Raw genomic sequence first — 23031 nt, 5'->3', positions numbered from 1 at the left:
TGTGTTGTTGTTTTTTTCTTACTCGTATGTAGATTTAAAATTCAGTTTGTCTACTAGTGTTTTGAAGTTCTTAAAAGTAGTTGGATAAAACCAAGACCATCTTTAAATGTCCTACAAACGTAGAGAAATGTTGCTTTCATATTAGATAGATAATGTCATCACTAAACTACACTATTAGAAATACAAGAAAAGTTGAATGTCAGCACTAAACTACACTATTAGAAATACAAGAAAAGCTAGATGCCAGCACTAAACTACACTATTAGAAATACAAGAAAAGCTGGATGTCAGCACTAAACTACAATATTAGAATACAAGAAAAGCTGGATGTCAGCACTAAACTACACTATTAGAAATACAAGAAAAGCTGAATGTCAGCACTAAACTACACTATTAGAAATACAAGAAAAGCTAGATGCCAGCACTAAACTACACTATTAGAAATACAAGAAAAGTTGAATGTCAGCACTAAACTACACTATTAGAAATACAAGAAAAGCTGGATGTCAGCACTAAACTACAATATTAGAATACAAGAAAAGCTGGATGTCAGCACTAAACTACACTATTAGAAATACAAGAAAAGCTGAATGTCAGCACTAAACTACACTATTAGAAATACAAGAAAAGCTAGATGCCAGCATTAAACTACACTATTAGAATACAAGAAAACTGGAATAGAGCACTAAGCTTCAGATTTGTAATGTGTGACAATGACTAGTGCCCTGGTAGGAACTTTATCTCGCAATATTTAATTCACAATTTTCAGTTTTTCAATTATTATGCTGCTGTGCAACTATTCTATAGGTAACGTGTATAAACATTTATTCACCACTAAATCTCACACAGGAAGCGGGCAAGAAAACATCGTCTAGTTTAAAGTTGACTTGAGAACAAAGAAGAATGTACTCTGTCTAAAGAAGAATGTACTCTGTCTAAAGAAGAATGTACTCTGTCTAAAGAAGAATGTACTCTGTCTAAAGAAGAATGTACTCTGTCTAAAGAAGAATGTACTCATTTTTGAATATGAAGGTTAGTCTGTCTAAAGGACATCAGAATATTAAAAGTGGGAAGTCTTGGTTGCAAGTCGATGGTCCTGTGAGAAAGAGAAATTTCTCACTGTGTGTAAGCAATTAAATACTTCACATTAAGTATAGCCGTACATTGGTGGTGTACATTGGTGGTGTACATTGGTGGTGTACATTGGTGGTGTACATTTGTCATGTCAAAAGTCGATAGCTGTACATTGGTGGTGTACATTTATCATGTCAAAAGTCGATAGCTGTACATTGGTGGTGTACATTTGTCATGTCAAAAGTCGATAGCTGTACATTGGTGGTGTACATTTGTCATGTCAAAAGTCGATAGCTGTACACTGGTAAAGTACACTTGTCATGTCAAAAGTCGATAGCTGTACACTGGTAAAGTACACTTGTCATGTCAAAAGTCGATAGCTGTACACTGGTAGAGTACACTTGTCATGTCAAAAGTCGATACTAAAATATAAAGTCGTACAATTTGTTACAGAGTTGCTCTTGTTGTAAGTCCCCAATTGGGAGAGTAAAAAAAAAATGAAATGTAAATGTATAATAAAGAATAAATGTGAATTAAAAGACATTATACACATTTATACACAGTTAGCTAGCGTATTTTTCTAAGTTGTAAGTACATATTTTGTATACATATATGCCGCCTCCCATTCCCATCCATTCCCAACATTTTTTTTAATGCGGTCCTCGATGGAAAAAAGTTGCCCACCCCTGATCTAGAATGTCAGTGTTAGTTCATCACTTATGAACTATACATCTAGAATGACAATGCTAATACGACGTAACCTTTATCTCCTTAAAACAAAAATTGACCGCCTTCACAATCCTCTAGTCAGCATGTAGAGTCTAACCGGTTGGGTTGCTTTTTTTCTTTTGTGTTTTGTGATTATGCCACTAGATTATAGGTCTACCAGGTTAGCAATCAAACATAAGTGAGACTCTCATGTGCAACTGTATTATTTGTATGCCTCTTTGATGTGTACGTTGGTGAGAGAGATACAAGACATGATTGTAAAGCACACGCTCTCCAGGTCGTGCACCTTTCCTTCGTCTCAGAGTTGGCAGATGACTTAGTGAAACAAGGGGAAACAATTTGTCCTTCCTGCGATTCCAATGAAGGCGTGTCAACATGTTCTTATCAAGCTGAAAGTTGTTTATCTGGGTTGCCATGGCACCGGCAATGCTTTTATGCTTTAAAAGAGTTTTAGCTATTGTTGTTGTTTTTAAGGCATCTGATTGTATGCGCGGTGACAGGTTGTTTTTTTGTGGTTAGCTCATGGAAGTGTTGGCGCGAGCGTCTGGGATCGATTTCCGCAGCTCTGCGGGATATTTCTATTTAGGAACATAATACATTTCTTTGTAGAAAAGAAAAAACTTATTGAGCATAAGATAATGGTTCCATGTTTGACGAAGTCAAAGAATAGTCCATTGGACCAAACCAACATCTTTACACACAAAAATCAATATGAGTTAACGTAGACATACAATAAGCATTCTAGGTCGTTCAAATGAACTAGGTTCTTATATTTTTACAACGCTTATATCAACTCACTCTGTCTGTCTGGTAAAAAGTTTGTACACGTTATTTATCCCGCACCCAAAGTCGGTTCAAGTTGAAATTTGTGCTCTCTCCTCTTCATTGGAGACCAAAACAAGATTCACTGCGGAGAACAGACGCAGACAGGCAAATCTTAATCGGCGGACAATACCTGTGGCAAAATATGTAGGGCACAGCTGGGGCTGCGTAGCCACGGCAAATACTGCACTCCTCATTAATCTTCGGACTATGTATTTCTCCTGGCCTGCCTTTTTTTTTATTTACGCCCTCCATCTTTACTTTCTCTTGGACTTCTGCCTGTCTCTCTAGGCACGATCCCTTCCTCCTGTCTCTCTAGGCACGCTCTCTCTCACCTGTCTCTCTAGGCACGCTTCCTCCCTCCTGTCTCTCTAGACACGCTCTCTCTCACCTGTCTCTCTAGGCATGATCCCTCCCTCCTGTCTCTCTAGGCACGCACTCTCCCACCTGTCTCTCTAGGCACGCTCCCTTCCTTCTGTCTCTCTAGGCACGATCCCTTCCTCCTGTCTCTCTAGGCACGATCCCTTCCTCCTGTCTCTCTAGGCACGATCCCTTCCTCCTGTCTCTCTAGGCACGATCCCTTCCTCCTGTCTCTCTAGGCACGCTCTTTCTCACCTGTCTCTCTAGGCACGCTTCCTCCCTCCTGTCTCTCTAGGCACGCTTCCTCCCTCCTGTCTCTCTAGGCACGATCCCTTCCTCCTGTCTCTCTAGGCACGCTCTTTCTCACCTGTCTCTCTAGACACGCTTCCTCCCTCCTGTCTCTCTAGACACGCTCTCTCCCACCTGTCTCTCTAGGCATGATCCCTCCCTCCTGTCTCTCTAGGCACGCTCTTTCTCACCTGTCTCTCTAGGCACGCTTCCTCCCTCCTGTCTCTCTAGACACGCTCTCTCCCACCTGTCTCTCTAGGCATGATCCCTCCCTCCTGTCTCTCTAGGCACGCACTCTCCCACCTGTCTCTCTAGGCACGCTCCCTCAATCCTGTCTCTCTAGGCACACTCTCTCCAACCTGTCTCTCTAGGCACGCTCTCTCCTCCTGTCTCTCTAGGCACGCTCTCTCCCTCCTGTCTCTCTAGGCACGCTCATTCCCTCCTGTCTCTCTAGGCACGCTTTCTCCCTCCTGTCTCTCTAGGCACGCTTTCTTCTACCTGTCTCTCTAGGCACGCTCTCTCCCACCTGTCTCCTGTCTCTCTATGCACGCTCTCTTCCACATGTCACTCTAGGCACGCTCTATCCCTCCTGTCTCTCTAGGCACTCTCTCTCCCACATGTCTCTCTAGGCACGCTCTCTCCCACATGTCTCTCTAGGCACGCTCTATCCCTCCTGTCTCTCTAGGCACGCTCTCTCCCACCTGTCTCTCTAGGCACGCTCTCTCCCACGTGTCTCTCTAGGCACGCTCAATCCCTCCTGTCTCTCAAGGCACGCTCTCTCCCACATGTCTCTCTAGGAACGCTCTCTCCCACCTGTCTCTCTAGGCACGCTCTATCCCACCTGTCTCTCTAGGCACGCTCTCTCCCACATGTCTCTCTAGGCACGCTCTCTCCCACCTGTCTCTCTAGGCACGCTCTCTCCCACCTGTTTCTCTAGGCACGCTCTCTCCCACCTTTCTCTCTAGGCACGCTCTCTCCCACATGTCTCTCTAGGCACGCTCTCTCCCACCTGTCTCTCTAGGCACGCTCTCTCCCTCCTGTCTCTCTAGGCACGCTCTCTCCCACCTTTCTCTCTAGGCACGCTCTCTCCCACATGTCTCTCTAGGCACGCTCTCTCACACCTGTCTCCCTCCTGTCTCTCTAGATAGGCTCTCTCTCACATGTCTCTCTAGGCACGCTCTCTCCCACATGTCTCTCTAGGCACGCTCTCTCCCACCTGTCTCTCTAGGCACGCTCTCTCCCACCTGTCTCTCTAGGCACGCTCTCTCCCACCTGTCTCTCTAGGCACGCTCTCTCCCACCTGTCTCTCTAGGCACGCTCTCTCCCACCTGTCTCTCTAGGCACGCTCTCTCCCAACTGTCTCCCTCCTGTCTCTCTAAGCACGCTCTCTCCCACATGTCTCTCTATGCACTCTCTCTCCCACCTGTCTCCCTCCTGTCTCTCTAGGCACGCTCTCTCCCACCTGTCTCCCTCCTGTCTCTCTAGGCAGGCTCTCTCCCACATGTCTCTCTAGGCACGCTCTATACCTCCTGTCTCTCTAGGCACGCTCTCTCCCTCCTGTCTCTCTATGCACTCTCTCTCCCACCTGTCTCTCTAGGCACGCTCTCTCCCACCTGTCTCCCTCCTGTCTCTCTAGGCACGCTCTCTCCCACCTGTCTCCCTCCTGTCTCTCTAGGCAGGCTCTCTCCCACATGTCTCTCTAGGCACGCTCTATCCCTCCTGTCTCTCTAGGCACGCTCTCTCCCTCCTGTCTCTCTAGGAACGCTCTCTCCCACCTGTCTCTCTAGGCACGCTCTCTCCCACCTGTCTCTCTAGGCACGCTCTCTCCCACCTGTCTCTCTAGGCACGCTCTCTCCCACTTGTCTCTCTAGGCACGCTCTCTCAAACATGTCTCTCTAGGCACGCTCTCTCCCACCTGTCTCCCTCCTGTCTCTCTAGGTAGGCTCTCTCCCACATGTCTCTCTAGGCACGCTCTCTCCCACATGTCTCTCTAGGCATGCTCTCTCCCTCCTGTCTCTCTAGGCACGCTCTCTCCCACCTGTCTCTCTAGGCACGCTCTCTCCCACCTTTCTCTCTAGGCACGCTCTCTCCCACATGTCTCTCTCGCTCCTGTCTTAATACCGGTATCTATTTCTTTAATTCTCTCTCTCTACATTTTCTCTTTTCTCTCTAAGTCTACATTTTCTCTTTTCTCTTTAAGTCTACATTTTCTCTTTTCTCTTTAAGTCTACATTTTCTCTTTTCTCTAAGTCTACATTTTCTCTTTTCTCTCTAAGTCTACATTTTCTCTTTTCTCTTTAAGTCTACATTTTATCTTCTCTCTTTAAGTCTACATTTTCTCTTTTCTCTCTAAGTCTACATTTTCTCTTCTTTCTTTAAGCCTACATTTTCTCTTCTTTCTTTAAGCCTACATTTTCTCTTCTTTCTTTAAGCCTACATTTTCTCTTCTCTCTTTCTTTTCCTCTTCAGCAAGCACTTCATTTCACCTCCACGTAAACTGTCTCTTTCAACTAGGCACGCTCTCATTCCCTCCTTTGGTCTCTATGTCTCGTCCTTTCAGTCTCTCTCTCTCTTTTTTTTTTCTTTCTCGCTCTCGTGCACTATTTTTAAACATTTCTCTTTTTACTTATTGGATTCCATTCCCCCCCCCCCTCTTTCTCTCTCTCTCTCTCTCTCTCTCTCTCTCTCTCTCTCTCTCTCTCTCTCTCTCTCTCTCTCTCTTATGAAGTAAGTATATATAGATCTATATTTTGTTCAACATCCTCTCTCTCTTATGTCTGTCCAATAAAAGAAATATAATTCCATGCATTTTCTGGTTGGTTAAATACAGATGCCCATCTCTGTGTGTGTCGGAAGCAGTGCTTGTGGCTGTTGACAGCTTATATTGAGCCGAAAGCTCAAAGATTATTTAGACTGTCCTTATGGAAAATCAATGTTTGAATGGACCAATGATTGCTGTCGGGAAAGGGAAGTAAGCTAATGACTTTCATTTAATCTATAAAAAAAAAACGATGACGCAGTACAATGAAGAGCGCACGCAGTTCATTAATTGTAAGAGCACTATTAAACAATAGGGCATCCATAGGGCATCAAAGAACAGCAATATGACTGCATAGTGGGAATGGGTGCGAATAGATAGATAGATAGATAGATAGATAGATAGATAGATAGATAGATAGATAGATAGATAGATAGATAGATAGATAGATAGATAGATAGATAGATAGATAGATAGATAGATGACTGTTGGACAAAGCCTAAATGGCGTTTCACTATATAAATCTTTCTCGACATAATTAGGTCATTATTGCATCGCTGTTGTTTTTTCTAATTATTGTTTACAGTGTTTTAATGCATATAGATCCTACTGCACTGCATTACATATGAATCATTAATATCTTAAAAACATCCTAAGGTGAACATTTCTTCTTTTAAAATGTACAGAATGCTTAACGAGTCCAACAAAATAATATAACAATGAGTTTGTATTTTCCATTAGATCCTCAGAAAGACGTCAAGTAGTACACGGACCCACCTTTAAGGGAGATTAATTTATTTTTAATGAAGCAAGACGGAAGCTGTCATTTCAATTGTCTCATCAAACAGTGACTCAAACTAGCAATAGAAGAAAAATATATGTGAAAAACAAAGCTTATCTAAGGCGAAATAAAAACTGAGTACTGGCATTTATCTGAAACTTACGGGGTTTATCTCTCTTTCTGCTATATAAAACGAAGTTAATTAATTAGTACTAAATGATAAATTAATTGGTTAAATTAGGATTGATTCGTGTATTGTCATCGACTGAATAATTTAGCAAAATTTCAATTTGATCTGGGAACGGGAAATGGAGGAAAATAATATCACAACGCAATAAGGGGACTAAATACATATATATATATCATTTATATATAGACTATATTTATTTATTCCCCTTATTTTAAAATAATTAATCACCAACAATGAATTACGTATTGTTTAACTTTTATTTGATTCATGCTTTGCCAGGTTTATTGGATAATTATTCAAAGTTTTAGCTTGATCCCAGATTGGGTAATGGGAGAAAAAAACGTTCAAACTTTTTACCAGACAGAAAGACAAATAGACGGACAGGACGACAGACAGACTGAGTGAGTTGATATAATAGCAAGGTTACAAAGACAGTTTGTGTGGAAACACAAACTCAAAATCCGTCCCCGAAGCAGGTTTCAATATTTTCAGAAAGAATATCATAATGAAATTCTATCAAAGGCAAATCACAGAGAAGAATGGTGAAATGAAGTTGACAAATCTTGTGTGGTGCCCCAAAGGTCCAGCAGACCAAGGGATAGGTGAAAGTGGATGTGAAGTTAGATGTCAGCCTGGCCTAACTGATGTCTTATAATGAGTATCTAATTGATCTAATTGTTTTGTAAAGGGTCAGTCTCTTATTCAAAGCCTCAAGAAAAAAACATTTCCTCCGTAAAAAAAAAAAATTCCTTTAGTTTTGTGTTCTACTGTTTCCGTGTTCTATGTAATTTCACGCGATATTACGAAAAACTACTTATTAATTGTTGTTTTAAATTATGTCCGACTTATTTGCATAGTAAATAGAATTTTTTTCTCATAAAAAAAAGTTAACATTATTTTGTAATGTAGTATTTAGTATGACAGAACTTACATATTTTAGCAGTAAAATTGTAAAAAAATAAATATTTTTAGACCAAAAATCTAAAAGCATTTGCATAAATGTGTTTAAAAAAATGGTACATAGCGGCGGACGTTACTATAAAGCCTCCAGTGTTTGTTACTATTAATAGTGAATAGTTGTAAAAATGGTGTATTTTTATGAAAAAAACTGCTGGCATAATTGATTTAAAAAATTAGATTTTTTGCTTTCAGAAAATAGAAAAGTAGCCGTTGCGTCAGAACTTTGAATGATCTAAAATATCATATGTCCGATTTTCATTTTCTCTTCTGGTTTCTGAGATCTAAACGGGACGGACGGACAGACGGACAGACAGGCCACACAAAACTAAAAGCGTCTTTTCCTTTCTGGGGCCGCAAAAAATAGTTCAACGTCTGAGCAATATAACAATGTTTACATTAGAACGAGTTGATTAAGTGTTTGATTTTGAAACATTTTTTTAAAAACTGAATAGGAATGTAGTGAAACGAAGTGCTTATATCTCTGACAAGTGATTATCTCCCCTGGGAACATAAAGCGTTGTCGTTAACTGGAACATTCAAACTTATGCGACATAATAAAATACGTTACTGGGTCAAAAGCGTCGACATATAAAAATATCTGGAGTGACCTCCCGCAGTAACTGACATAATTGAAACACAAATCGATGGAAGGAAAAGAACATTGGGATTTTGAATATGTTTCTATCTGCAGAAGAGCGCTTTGGTTTATTCCTGTGGGTTTGATTTATGTCTACATTTTATTTCTAGAGCACATCGCCATGCCAGTATATGCCGTTATAAGTCCTTATAGGCCGTTCTTGGCAGTTATTAGCGTTGGTCACCAAGAAGTATATACTGCCATTTGGCCATTCTATTTAATATGGTATTATCTTATCATCCTATGCTAAAGTGAAGTCAAATATGAATTTGTTGCAACAGCTTTGAACGTATCTTTTTTTATGAAACGTTCTGAAACTATTAATACACTCGAAACCAATCCCAGACCTTATTGTTTATGTTGTTAATGAAGTCGAAATGTTGTAGACCAGTGGTACGAAGGACGTGGCCAGTGACGTGATTTCATTCGGCCCGCTGAAACGTCAGCATAAAAGTGTAGAAAATACCACCCTCCTTTTTTTTTATTTTGTAAATTGAAAAATGTATCTTATCTATGTTTGGGTCTTGACATTCTCTCTGATGGACAGGTACCACATGACATTCTCTCTGATGGACAAGTACCACATGACATTCTCTCTGATGGACAGGTACCACATGACATTCTCTCTGATGGACAGGTACCACATGACATTCTCTCTGATGGACAGGTACCACATGACATTCTCTCTGATGGACAGGTACCACATGACATTCTCTCTGATGGACAGGTACCACATGACATTCTCTCTGATGGACAGGTACCACATGACATTCTCTCTGATGGACAGGTACCACATGACATTCTCTCTGATGGACAGGTACCACATGACATTCTCTCTGATGGACAGGTACCACATGACATTCTCTCTGATGGACAGGTACCACATGACATTCTCTCTGATGGACAGGTACCACATGACATTCTCTCTGATGGACAGGTACCACATGACATTCTCTCTGATGGACAGGTACCACATGACATTCTCTCTGATGGACAGGTACCACATGACATTCTCTCTGATGGACAGGTACCAAATGACATTCTCTCTGATGGACAGGTACCACATGACATTCTCTCTGATGGACAGGTACCACATGACATTCTCTCTGATGGACAGGTACCACATGACATTCTCTCTGATGGACAGGTACCACATGACATTCTCTCTGATGGACAGGTACCACATGACATTCTCTCTTATGGACAGGTACCACATGACATTCTCTCTGATGGACAGGTACCACATGACATTCTCTCTGATGGACAGGTACCACATGACATTCAATATTGGTGCGTTTACCAAATGGAAGAGCCGAAGAAACTACAACTGGACTCTGAATTTAGAATCTACCAGGAAAAGTGAAAGGATCTTAACTTGTTTGTGGCACATGATTATAAGCCAGCATATTTGTTTTATATAGTAACTAAGGCTGTTTAAAAAAAAAACAACTATAATATAAACGGCTTTATAAACCAAATATGGCTGCATTCTTAGTTTGAGCAGCGAATAAAAATTTTGTTAAACTACGCCTAGAGGTTGAATGGGAATATTAACCAAAAAGAGACAAGACTATGAGTCGGTGGTAAGGCTAGCTACAATGATGCTTACATTTTAATTAGAGAAATGAAGCGATTTTCTGACACTTAAAAAAGATAATTTCCAATATCCCATTATTAAATATAAGAGCCAGATCCACATATTTCTAAAAAAAAATTGTTTCAGGTCAATTTCATTTCGTTTTTGTACATTTTCAGTCGTGTGCCCGCGACACGAGTGTCGGAAATTAAAATGGCCCGCAGGTCGAATTAGGTTGGGCATCACTGTTGTAGACGATAAATTGCAAAAGGGCCAACAGTTTGATCCTAAGCCTTCGGTGAAACAAAACAAAAAGCTCTAACATTACAAGATAATCCACATGCAGGAGACCGTAGCACGGGACTTTCAGATTGGTAAACAAACTCTCTAACCCTTAGTCATCTCTCGCATACATTTCGCCTGTTTAACGATGCAGTGTTGGAGATTATTTCTGATAACGGTCAGAATGTAATTTCAAAACGCCTACTTCATGTTAAATTATTGACCAATGGCAGGAGTGCGTATCGTATGTGTTTTCTTCGTACTTTATGGCCCGATGAGTCTAACTCTCTGCCCTTAAACCTAACACTTCCAACACTAGTATTTTGTTTTATTTTGTTTGTGAAGTTACTACGTCAAGATGACGACCATATCCTTGACCTTTGTAAATCTATACTTTCTGGCCACATACGCAAGGAAAATTCCTTTCTAACCTTAATGTTCCTATCTCTTGTTTTCTTTATGAACCCCAGAGGTCAGAGGTCAGGGGTATTGTGAGAAATTGATTAAGTTGGCAGAAAGTAGGAAATCAAGATGATATTTACTATTGGAGTTCGAGCCGCGAGCAGACTTCGAGAAAACGAATATTAAAAACTCTTTCTGTCTGGATTCAGACATTGTTTTAATAATTTAATAAAGCGTTTGTTCTTCTGTGACAGTCTGCACAGTTTTTATTGCAAGTTCTATTGCTTTTGGCTTTTTTTTTTTAAATGTTTACACCTTTCAGAAACTACTTCAGATTTTTAAGTTAATTACATTCTAGGTCAAGACTGTGTTTCAAAGGCATCTCGTATGTGGGAGACCAATGAGACTGTGGCAAACTTTTCACTGCCCAAACAGGTCCAAGTAATTAAAATTAATTTAAAGTAATTTAATTATCTTAATGGAAAGTAAAACATAAACACACTTACGTACTTCATAAAGGTCAATCAACAAGTCTTTTCATTTAAAAAAAAATCACATGTAGAATAATTTAATTTCTTATAACTACTGCTTTTATCAGCTCAGTCTGTCTGTCTGATTGTCTGTCTGGTAAAATGTGTGTAGATGTTATTTCTCCAGCACGGTTGATATTTATATTTTATCCATTGTACGTAAGAAACCATTAAACAGTTAACAAGCTAACCAATTGGTTAATTAATTTTTTGGTAATTGAAAATTTTGTGTTGTAATTAAAAGGAGAAATAAATGCTACTCCTTGTAATGTGGCAGTACATATTTTGTACACGTTTTCTTCTCCCACTTGTCATTCTTGGTTGTTTTGTTCCTTTCTATGTAGCATTTATCTTTCTCACGCATGCGTCCTTAGCTCTACGTCTGCACATTGTACAATTAAATTCTCTCCCTTTTTTTTCCAAGTTTTCATTGCATTTCTTTCATACCTGCCACACAAAGTTAATGCAAGTGTCAGGATTAATAAACATTTAGTCGAAGGGTAAAGACAGCGAAAATCAAAGATACGAAAAAAAAAATTTCAATAATGAAATGCGTTCACTATTTAAATGGTATCTAAATTTTGAAAATCTAGATAAGTAAAAGTAAGTGTAAAACCAATATTTTTCTGAAAAAAAAAATGTATTCACATGATTAGTTTGAATATTTCAACTAATAGACAGGCAATGTCCTTAAAACAGAAGTGCAAGAGAAGATAACTGGTTGTTTGAGAAGAATTGAGACTAGTTCCTAAGTTACTAAAACTGAGAAGTTTATCAAAGGTGTATTTAAATATCATTAACAAGTGTCTTTGTTAATCTTGCACTTTTAATCATTAGCTTCCAGGCCAAGTAGCAGATGTTGGACACATTAAGGATAGATGCAAACGTGCTAACTATGCTAAATGTCAAGGCCGAAGGGCAGTGTAGAGGTCACATTTGGTTTGGAATACGACTGAAATCTTTGAGGTTAAAAGGGGGCTTTAAATATGGCTGGCATCAAAGAAAATGAACGTTGTTTTGGAAAAGGGCTGGCATCAATAAGATCGAACGTTTTCTTGGAATAGAGCAAATATCAATTAGATTGAACGTTGGATTAGAATAAAGCTGGTTATCAGTGAGGTTGAAAGTTGGCTTGGACTAGAGCTGGCATCATTGAAATTGTGAATTGGCTTGAAATAGGGCTGTCATCAATGAGGTTGAACGTTGGCTTGGAATAGAGCTGTCATCAATGAGGCTTAAAACGGGTGTGAAATAGGGCTGGTATCAATGAGGTTTAAAATGCTATTAGAAGGCACGGGCTAAAAGGTTGAAGAAATAATACTTTACTTCTACAAGTATTGACTAGTGTATACATTTGCTTTAGTATATGAAAAGTTGAGGGCATGCATAATTCATGACAAAGATTTCTGTCTTGGTCAAACCAAAGTAGTTCATTATGTCTGTCCATTACAACAAAACTAAGGGTTCAAATACTGATCAAATCTAGAGAACAAAAAAACTGTTATTTTGGTTATTCTGTTCATTACTTGCAGGTCAGATGTCCAGGGTATAAAAATTCGTTTTGTGTTTGATCGTGTGTTGTGTGATCATCTGAGTGTTTTGTGAGGTTTATGCGTTTTATTTAAGTGTGTTCTGTGTATGTTGGCCTTTATTGTTGTGTGATTATGTGTGTATTGTCTGTGTATATGTTTATGTGTTGTCTTTATGTTGGGTGTACGTATGTTGTGGGATTATGTGTGTATGTGTGTGCTGTATATTTGTTTGCTGAATGTATGTGAGATGTGTGTTGTATGTGTATGTTTTGAAATATGAGTCCTTAGCAATATCGTCCAATAGACAAGTTACTCACATATTTTCTGGTTTAAAAAGACAACATATAGGTATACTTTGGAAGGTGATGTACTTCTATTCAAGTCACTAACAGTCTTGTCTTTGACTACCAACTACTAACATGTTTTGTATGTAGCTCTAATAATGAGGCATCTTAAAAGTGTATTGACAATACAATTTATCCAGTCAGCATGTTATTACCTTGATTTATGTGAACACAATTTGAAGGATCATTCCACTTACTTTTGTATCTGTTTAGTATTTAGTATTGTGTGTAACATATTTTTTAAAAGTTGAATTGTCATGTAGAAAAACTAATTGTCTATTGGATATTTTCACATAAGAACCACGGGCATCGAACAAAGTGTGTGGGAGGAGATAGTCCAAGACCGGACAGCATGGAGACAGACTGTACGTCTGGTACGAACTTCGTCGAGTGCAAAAGAAACGAAGCTGCATTAGTTAAGAGAAAGAAAAAGAAAGCTGCCCTGTCAGCTAGCCCTCTGACAGATGCATACACATGTACGAACTGTGGCAAACTCTGCGCTCCAGAATTAGCTTGATCACTCCAGATTCTGCCCAGTCTCAAGACGAAACCAAAGCCAGTGACTCACCTGGAGGCATCCATTGTCTTCCGAGACAGAGGAAGACATATAAATATATTTTTTCACAATAAACTAAACAATTTCAAGGACGCTAAATTGAACGTAACTGTTGTCAACTAATCAGAACAGAATGGAGATAAAGTTTGTGAATATTTCAGGCAGTGTTCTCCCTATCAACTCTCCTTTCTGAACAGCTACTAATTAGTTGTCCATTTGTTTTTTAATAAGCTATAAGTCACAGAGGGAAAGTCTAATGTCTCCTCTATATTGGAATTATTTTGTGCTGTCAATTCTGCTCTCTACGTTCTTAATAGAGAAAACAAAAAAAGCTTGTCACAACTTTGTTTTTATTTCGTACACCAGAGACACCAAAACTCTTGTTATTCTCATCAACGTATGGCAGTCTCCAGGTGTCATCAACGTATGGCAGTCTCCAGGTCTCATCAACGTATGGCAGTCTCCAGGTCTCATCAACGTATGGCAGTCTCCAGGTGTCATCAACGTATGGCAGTCTCCAGGTGTCATCAACGTATGGCAGTCTCCAGGTGTCATCAACGTATGGCAGTCTCCAGGTCTCATCAACGTATGGCAGTCTCCAGGTGTCATCAACGTATGGCAGTCTCCAGGTGTCATCAACGTATGGCAGTCTCCAGGTGTTATCAACGTATGGCAGTCTCCAGGTCTAATCAACGTATGGCAGTCTCCAGGTGTCATCAACGTATGGCAGTCTCCAGGTGTCATCAACGTATGGCAGTCTCCAGGTGTCATCAACGTATGGCAGTCTCCAGGTCTAATCAACGTATGGCAGTCTCCAGGTGTCATCAACGTATGGCAGTCTCCAGGTGTCATCAACGTATGGCAGTCTCCAGGTGTCATCAACGTATGGCAGTCTCCAGGTGCCATCAACGTATGGCAGTCTCCAGGTGTCATCAACGTATGGCAGTCTCCAGGTGTCATCAACGTATGGCAGTCTCCAAGTCTCATCAACGTATGGCAGTCTCCAGGTCTCATCAACGTATGGCAGTCTCCAGGTGTCATCAACGTATGGCAGTCTCCAGGTGTCATCAACGTATGGCAGTCTCCAGGTGTCATCAACGTATGGCAGTCTCCAGGTCTCATCAACGTATGGCAGTCTCCAGGTCTCATCAACGTATGGCAGTCTCCAGGTCTCATCAACGTATGGCAGTCTCCAGGTGTCATCAACGTATGGCAGTCTCCAGGTGTCAACTTTGTATAGAAATATGCGGAAGCATTAAATCTAAAATTGTATCGATAGACTTCATCTATTTTACAAACACAAGGCACCAAACTTTCCTCAATCTAAAGATGCAAAATTCATTTTTTTAAAGAATTCCTATACAAAATTGTTGTGTAATGCCATTGTAGTTGACTCTTCAGAACGAGATTTAGATTTAGAAATAATGAAGCATTCCTTCCAATCTAACATTGGCACACCCATTATATTCTTTTGTTATAAAGTATAAGTAACTTATTAGACGCGTTATGAGAACAGGAAAAAACGTGAATATAGCTAATTTCTAAACTCTGATACAATATTCATAACAAACTACTCCATGACGTCTGTTGACTAGTCATGTCGTCAGAAATTTTTTAACGTCTCAAAACTTTTTTTTTATTTTACAAATTATGTGGCAGGGTTTTTTTTGTTTTTTTTTAAATAAAGTTTGGGTTTTAGATATAGCTGAAATAGAAGCAAACACTACATGTTTAGATCATTGACGCAAATGGTAGCTTGAGCCTCCTATACACAGTGTCACCATAGTAATTCAATTGCAGTTTGATTTTAATATAATGATAATCTAATCCTTCAGTATTCATAAATATGGCTAAATAAAATACTAAACATGTAGGGGGTTTTGTCCCATCAGATAATTGTACATGTTATTTCTCCCACATCCATTCATGGATCAATTTGAAACTTTAAACAATTATTAACTGTACTTTAAAAAAACATGAATCAATTTTAAAAATTAACCAATTAGTTAATATATTATTGGTAATTAATTATTTTATTTAATATCGAATAAGGGAAATAACCTCTACGTTTCTACATTATTGAGAGATCTATTTGAAAGTGCGGAGTTGTTCCCCTTCGGTAGGCTTTACTGTGATATTCTTTTCACGGCGGCGGATCTACAAATTTGTAACTAACTTTGGCTCAGTTAGAGCACTAGAACTTTGTTTCATTACTAGGCCTATGTATAAACAAACGTTGAACTTCAGCGACCAATGTCACTAGAACTTTGTTTCATTACTAGGCCTATGTATAAACAAACGTTGAACTTCAGCGACCAATGTCACTAGAACTTTGTTTCATTACTAGCCCGATGTATAAACAAACGTTGAACTTCAGCGACCAATGTCAAATGAAATGTAATGTCGTGTTAAGTAAAACTTTAGAAGGATTTTAGTAGCATCCAAATCCTCTCTACCATATGGAGTTTTATTGTAGATCATTATGTTTCTCTTTATATTCGTTAGATATAACTTTGAAACAGTATTTCTAAAACTTTTATTTGGTTTGAATATTAGATCAAAACATTTCTGTTCGTACCCGCCCCCCTTTAGCCAGCAAGGGATCAACAGGCTTTGACGCCAAGCTTTTTGCTGCATTTTAACATGTCAAAAAATTTTCTCCAGGCGTCTACAACTAGTAAAAACCGAGCAAGTTTTTTTTTAAAGTTATTTTAGAAGTGCGTGACGGGCCGATAATGTCAGAAGTATTCGAACTAGGCCAGCTACGTTTGTAATGGGCTGAATCGTTGCCAGATCATCCTCAGCCAGGCATCTTGTAGACAGCTTATTGCTTCACGCAGACAGCTCTATCAGAACGTTAGTGGAAAAAAAGACAGGTAGATTCACATGGAGACATATTAACAAAAGTATCTTTTACGAACAGTTTAAATCGATGTGGTTACAGACACCTCCACGAAAACAACATGATATGTGCTACTTAGGAGATGAAAAGACCGCAATTTATTCACTAACTGAGAACACATTGGTGTGTTTAATTAATACTCTTTTAAACAAGTCTGTGAGACCTATCGTTCTAAAAGGACTGAACACTGGCCTGCAACGTTACAACCTAAAGGCAGTTTAGACCAACTGGTCGTTACCACGTCACAGGTGTAAACACTGATCTGAACCGTCACAACCTGTGGGCAGCAAAGTCCAATAGGTCGTTGCCACATCACAGGTCTGTACGATGTGCCCCCTATCCCCTTTTGGCTGAGTGTAAACAACATGAAGCTGATGTAAATGATAAACTTTATCGACTGTCCTTGACCTACTTTCTACATAGACAATCGTCACTTGAACATCTCCAAGCACATTTAGTTGGAATATTAAGTGAAGGTCATGTTAACAGACACGTTCAACGAAACATTCAGCAGCTTAGCTAGTCAATGTCAAGTATTTATAGTCATCCCATACAATGTCCAGTATTTATAGTCATCCAATACAATGTCAAGTATTTATAGTCATCCAATACAATGTCAAGTATTTATAGTCATCCAATACAATGTCAAGTATTTATAGTCATCCAATACAATGTCCAGTATTTATAGTCATCCAATACAATGTCAAGTATTTATAGTCATCCAATACAATGTCAAGTATTTATAGTCATCCAATACAATGTCAAGTATTTATAGTCATCCAATACAATGTCAAGTATTTATAGTCATCCAATACAATGTCAAGTATTTATAGTCATCCAATACAATGTCAAGTATTTATAGTCATCCAATACAATGTCCAGTATTTATAGTCATCCAATACAATGTCAAGTATTTATAGTCATCCAATACAATGTCAAGTATTTATAGTCATCCAATACAATGTCAAGTATTTATAGTCATCCAATACAATGTCAAGTATTTATAGTCATCCAATACAATGTCAAGTATTTATAGTCATCCAATACAATGTCCAGTATTTATAGTCATCCAATACAATGTCCAGTATTTATAGTCATCCAATACAATGTCCAGTATTTATAGTCATCCAATACAATGTCCAGTATTTATAGTCATCCAATACAATGTCCAGTATTTATAGTCATCCAATACAATGTCAAGTATTTATAGTCATCCAATACAATGTCAAGTATTTATAGTCATCCAATACAATGTGAAGTATTTATAGTCATCCAATACAATGTCCAGTATTTATAGTCATCCAATACAATGTCAAGTATTTATAGTCATCTAATACAATGTGAAGTATTTATAGTCATCCAATACAATGTCAAGTATTTATAGTCATCCAATACAATGTCCAGTATTTATAGTCATCCAATACAATGTCAAGTATTTATAGTCATCCAATACAATGTCCAGTATTTATAGTCATCCAATACAATGTCAAGTATTTATAGTCATCCAATACAATGTCAAGTATTTATAGTCATCCAATACAATGTCAACTATTTAAAAACGTCTAGAACAATGTCACCTATTTAAATACTTCCATCAATGTAATGACCTAACAGACACTATCTACACGTCCACTGTTTGAACATGTTTTCCCTCTACTGGCTATCAGATTGTTCAACATGAAAACATTTTGTCGACTAAAAACTGAAAACGAATGAATTACCTTTGACTTCCAAACAATAAGTCCACGATCAAGTGTCAATTTAGACTAGAATCAAAGATTTACTTTCGCCACACTTTTACATTAAAATCAAAACGAATGAAAATACTTTGCAGAAGTACAAGGACACCAGGTGTCTGTGAATGACGGCAACAGCGCTTTAGGAAAGATTTAGATAGTTAACTGCTCGCCCATAACAGCGCCGCGTGGTGGTCACGTCTGCTTGTAAGACGCAATGGCGGGCGGAATAGATTTGAGTAACTCTTTCCACAGAATCAATAGCCTTCTTTTTTTGAAGAGAAGTTTTCCCTCCAAGAGTTAACTCGGCATTTTTATGTCAATTTGAATTCCTTGGACTAAAGTGCTACAGTTATTTGTTAATGAAAAGACTATCGTTCAGAACTTATCGATACAATAACTGTTACAATAATTGTTACAACAGCTCTAGCACAGTCTGGAAAAATAAAGTCGGAGGGAAGCCCCAGAATATGGCCAACGGAGAGGTTAGACCCATCTTAAGAAAATAGCAATTTTATCCAAATCTGATGGAGGGAGGAAGGGGGGGATATACAAAATATTTGTTTTTAATGTCAAAGCTAAACAGCAGAAACCAACAAATAGTCTCCCCTAGTGTTCTACAGTCAGCATACGAGGTTCTCAATAAGGTGGTTAACGAGAAGACTACTCTCTTCCATTTCTTTAATTTAACGTATACACTTTGTCATTCTTCTTGCTATTGGTTGCCTGGTGCTAGCTGTTGGTGAACCGTTTTGTTTGACAAATTAATCATGCATCATAAATTTAAGGGAATTTTTATTTAGAAAGATTTTTTTGTTCAATTTAGACATAAAAATTTTGTCCATTGTTAAAGTAAAATTATAAACTATTTATAGATCAGATATTTTAGCGTTTTCGACATCTGATGTAGTCTTCCGACACAGCGTGGACATTAATGTACTCACTAACTATGCAGGGGCGTCCTTAGTTGTTCACGGGGCCATGAGTGAGTGTTGTATGCGGATCTGACATGATGCGTAAGTTGTATCTTCTTCTTCTCTTCTTTAGCACAGACTGTAAGGCATAAGACTTTCATGATTTAACAGACAGTTTCCCGCCCGGACATCTTATGACAGGCGTGACATAAAGGTCCAAAATCAGGACTATCCAGCGTAAGTCAGAGCGTTCAATCACCTTAGTTTTTGTACAATAGCGATTTACTTTTTAGTCTTCTGTCCATTCCCCCGACACTTCTAGACTTCCATTTCACTTTCACCATCGATTCTACTGTATTTGTATTTTGAGAAATATTGGTCTAGTTGGTCTGTATTGGTAGCATGCCTTCTGGGTAGATGCAAGGCTGTTAATACCAACACATTGGAAATAGTTCTTCTATGGGAGGCTGAAAGTAGTGGTCCTGGACTGACATGGTTTTATCTTGTATAGTCAGAACACTAAAATAGCTTCATCTTTGTATGAAATTGTGAACTATTGAAACCGTAAGTGTGTTACTTTTATAGAAGTAATATGTTGGTCTTGTTCATTTAATAGACACAACGTATCACATCTCAATCTCCAAATAGTAGTGATATTTGTTTTGTCGTCCATTGTTGTTTGAAAATGCCTGAAAGTAACATGAAAGTAATTGGATCAGCCTTCGCAATAGAAATGGTTTCTTCTTGTTTCATTAGAACACGAAACTAATGGTATGAAAATTGAGACTGATGAATCAAGATATTGTCTGTCAACGATTTTGAAACTGTCAACACATGATATGGAGTAATTACTGTATCAGTTGAGATTTCATGTCAGACACCATTACATCACGTGACCAGTGGCGAGAAATAATTAGTTGAAATATAAAGCACCATGTAGAGTTATCTCCCTTTTATATTAAACACACCTAGTTGACACAGAATGTTCTCAGGTTTTATTGTCGCACATTTTGATATGAAACAGTAATCTCCCCCAGGTAATATTGTAGCACACTTATATGTCACAGGTCTGGAATGGCTAATATTTATAACATCTGACAGGCCGAGGCTGTTTACAATGCAGAAATATTTAAAAAAAAACCAGAGATCTCTTTTGATTACAAACTAAAATTACCATAACAAATTTTGCTAGAACTCCATAAACAAGCAATAGAAAAAAAGATGACCTTTACTTTGAATTAAGCAAGCTTATCTAAGGGGAAGAACCGCTAATTGCTGCCATTTATCTGAAAATGGCATGGTTAAGCTCCATTTTTGCTATATAAAAAAATAATTAATCTGTACTAATTGATTACCTAATTGGTTAATTGTTGGATTGATTCTTGTATTATCACCGACTATGAATAATTATGCAAAATTTGAGCTTTATCAAGAGTGGGAAGTACATGGCAAAAACGTGTCAAAACGTATTAAGGGGATTAAATCCATATATGCATCCACATCTCTCATTAAGTAGTCTTTATTCCCATTATTAACTAATTGGTTAATTTATTTTTTTTAATTCATGTCTTGTTCAATGACTAATTATGCAAAATTTAAACTTCATTTTAGAATGGGATGTACCGACAGAATGAGTTGATATAAGCTTTGTAAAGACAGTAATACTTTGCAAAGAATCACAACGCAGACTTCTTATAGATGTATTGAATTTCCTAAGGTACTGAGAAAGAAGCCTTTACAGAGCAATTTAAACAAACAAAATTACTCGAGTCTACATTCAGATTTAGGGCGATGTGTTTAGCCTCTGAGCTATTCAAGGTTTATAGTTTTTGTCAGTTTAAAATTTTTAGGGACAAATTAGCTCCCCTTAGCTTAGTACCCTGTCTATATAAAACAAATCTAAATAAATACGACTAATTGATTAGTAATTGGGTTGTTTTTTTTTAATTGATTCGTGTGCGCTGTCTTCAATGAATAATTTGCAAAGTATCAACTTGATCAAAAATTGGGAAGTGGTAGACACAGCGCGTACAATAGTCCACTCAGACAGACAGAACTACTATAAGCTTTGTAATAATATATCTAGTACGTTCTACTGGCCAGTGATAATGGTGTAAAGTGTAATAGGTTCGTGATGATCCACAGGTCAATTAAGCAGTGTTCATTACGAGGATTTTGTCTGTTATATTATTATCATTCCTTGTTCGATATCTATTTAATTGAGCTGGTCGATATACAGAATATCCACTACAGCGCATACTTCAACAGTAATTATGCAGTACAAACATGTCGATGAGATGCACCTTGTTATTTGAGTACGATACAAAACAGAGAAGAGACACAACTACGCTCAACTAGATCTACGCAAGGAACTATTTACTTCGGCGGCTAATTACAACTAATGATGAAACAGATCATCGTATTTGTATTTGGAGAGTTGCCTAGCAACAGAAGTCTACGAAATTATAGATATTCATGTACATGATATTTGTTTGTCTAGAATGTATTTCTGTCCCATTTTCTTTTTATTTAGCCAGTCGTTTAATATGGTTCATACATTTTGACGTTAAAAAAACACTGAACTATTTGTTTTTTGTGTCTTATTTGTTAGCTATGGTCGAAAGGATGTCGCGCATACAGAAGGCAGCTAATGTGTCGAAAGGAACGGCAGGTAGCCGATAAAGGTTTGCTTCAGCGGTATAGCAGGTTCAGCCTAGGCCCGGGTATCCTATTCTGTCTAAACGTGGCACCCGGGTGGAAAGGATTACTTGAGAAAGTGATTAGGTTAAATGAATAGCAAAACAAAACTCCAGTGGGAGTGTCCAAGGGAATGCGAGAGCGGTGTGGTGTTGAAAGAGAGCTGCCACGTCCCTGTCGATAATCCAAGCACTATTCCCGGTATTAAAACCCAACAAAATGCATATTCTGAGGTATCTACAGTGCATTATCCTGCTATTAAAAGGTTTTATTTCAAAAACCTTATGTGCTATTCTTACTGACTTAGACCCTCTCGCGTCGTTCGGCGCATTGGGCGGCAAGCTGCTAACACAAAAATCTGTCACTGGCAATGTCTGAAGCCTCTTCCCACCTGCTCTGAGGACCTCCATGAAAGTGTAGCGCCAAGTTGTGCTAGAATGTTTCTGTTTGCACTTTCCTCGTAATGGCCTTCGTGTCATTGCAACTCTTATTATGCGTAATTCATTTTGTCGGAGAACATGTCCCGCAAACCTCATGCGACGCTCTGTCATAACCTTACTAAAGGGTCGACTTCCAGTTCGGCATAGAATTTCCTTTATTGAAACCCGATCTCTATAACTGACTCCTAAAATCCGTCTTAGCCATCTTTGTTGAGCCACATTTAGACTTTTTCAATTTCGGCAAATGACTATTCACTGCACTTTATTAATGGAGCCCAGCCACTGGTAGAAATTTGTAAACTTTATGGCTACGCGCTAGGAATTAGGTGACTGTAGTTTGGCTTGGCGACGCTCATAGAATTTTTAGTGTGTAATTTTCTTTTTTTTTATATTGAAGAGATATTTTTTTAGCTTCAAACGCAGCTGAAGGGGGGATTTAAACTAAAAAATCCTTTTGAGTATATCATTTGCTTTTTTATATTAAAGAGGTGGTTTTTAGCTATAAACCCCGCTGGGTTTTC

The 23031-nt window shown here is 38.4% G+C and overlaps 1 protein-coding gene across 1 annotated transcript in view; it reads right to left on the bottom strand.

Moving 5' to 3' along the window:
• LOC106065998 (pyroglutamylated RF-amide peptide receptor-like) overlaps nucleotides 1-18623 on the bottom strand; it is a 98312-nt gene extending 79689 nt beyond the window's left edge. The window contains exon 1 of the mRNA XM_056030268.1: nucleotides 18445-18623. The gene's annotated coding sequence lies outside the window, so the exon portion shown is untranslated. The remainder of the gene's footprint in view (nucleotides 1-18444) is intronic.
• Between the last annotated feature and the right edge of the window lie 4408 nt (nucleotides 18624-23031).

This window comes from Biomphalaria glabrata, chromosome 5 (genome assembly GCF_947242115.1).
Source record: "Biomphalaria glabrata chromosome 5, xgBioGlab47.1, whole genome shotgun sequence".
Taxonomy (NCBI): domain Eukaryota; kingdom Metazoa; phylum Mollusca; class Gastropoda; family Planorbidae; genus Biomphalaria; species Biomphalaria glabrata.
The sequence above is the reverse complement of the archived record's forward strand: the minus strand, read 5'-3'. Positions and strand labels throughout refer to the sequence as shown.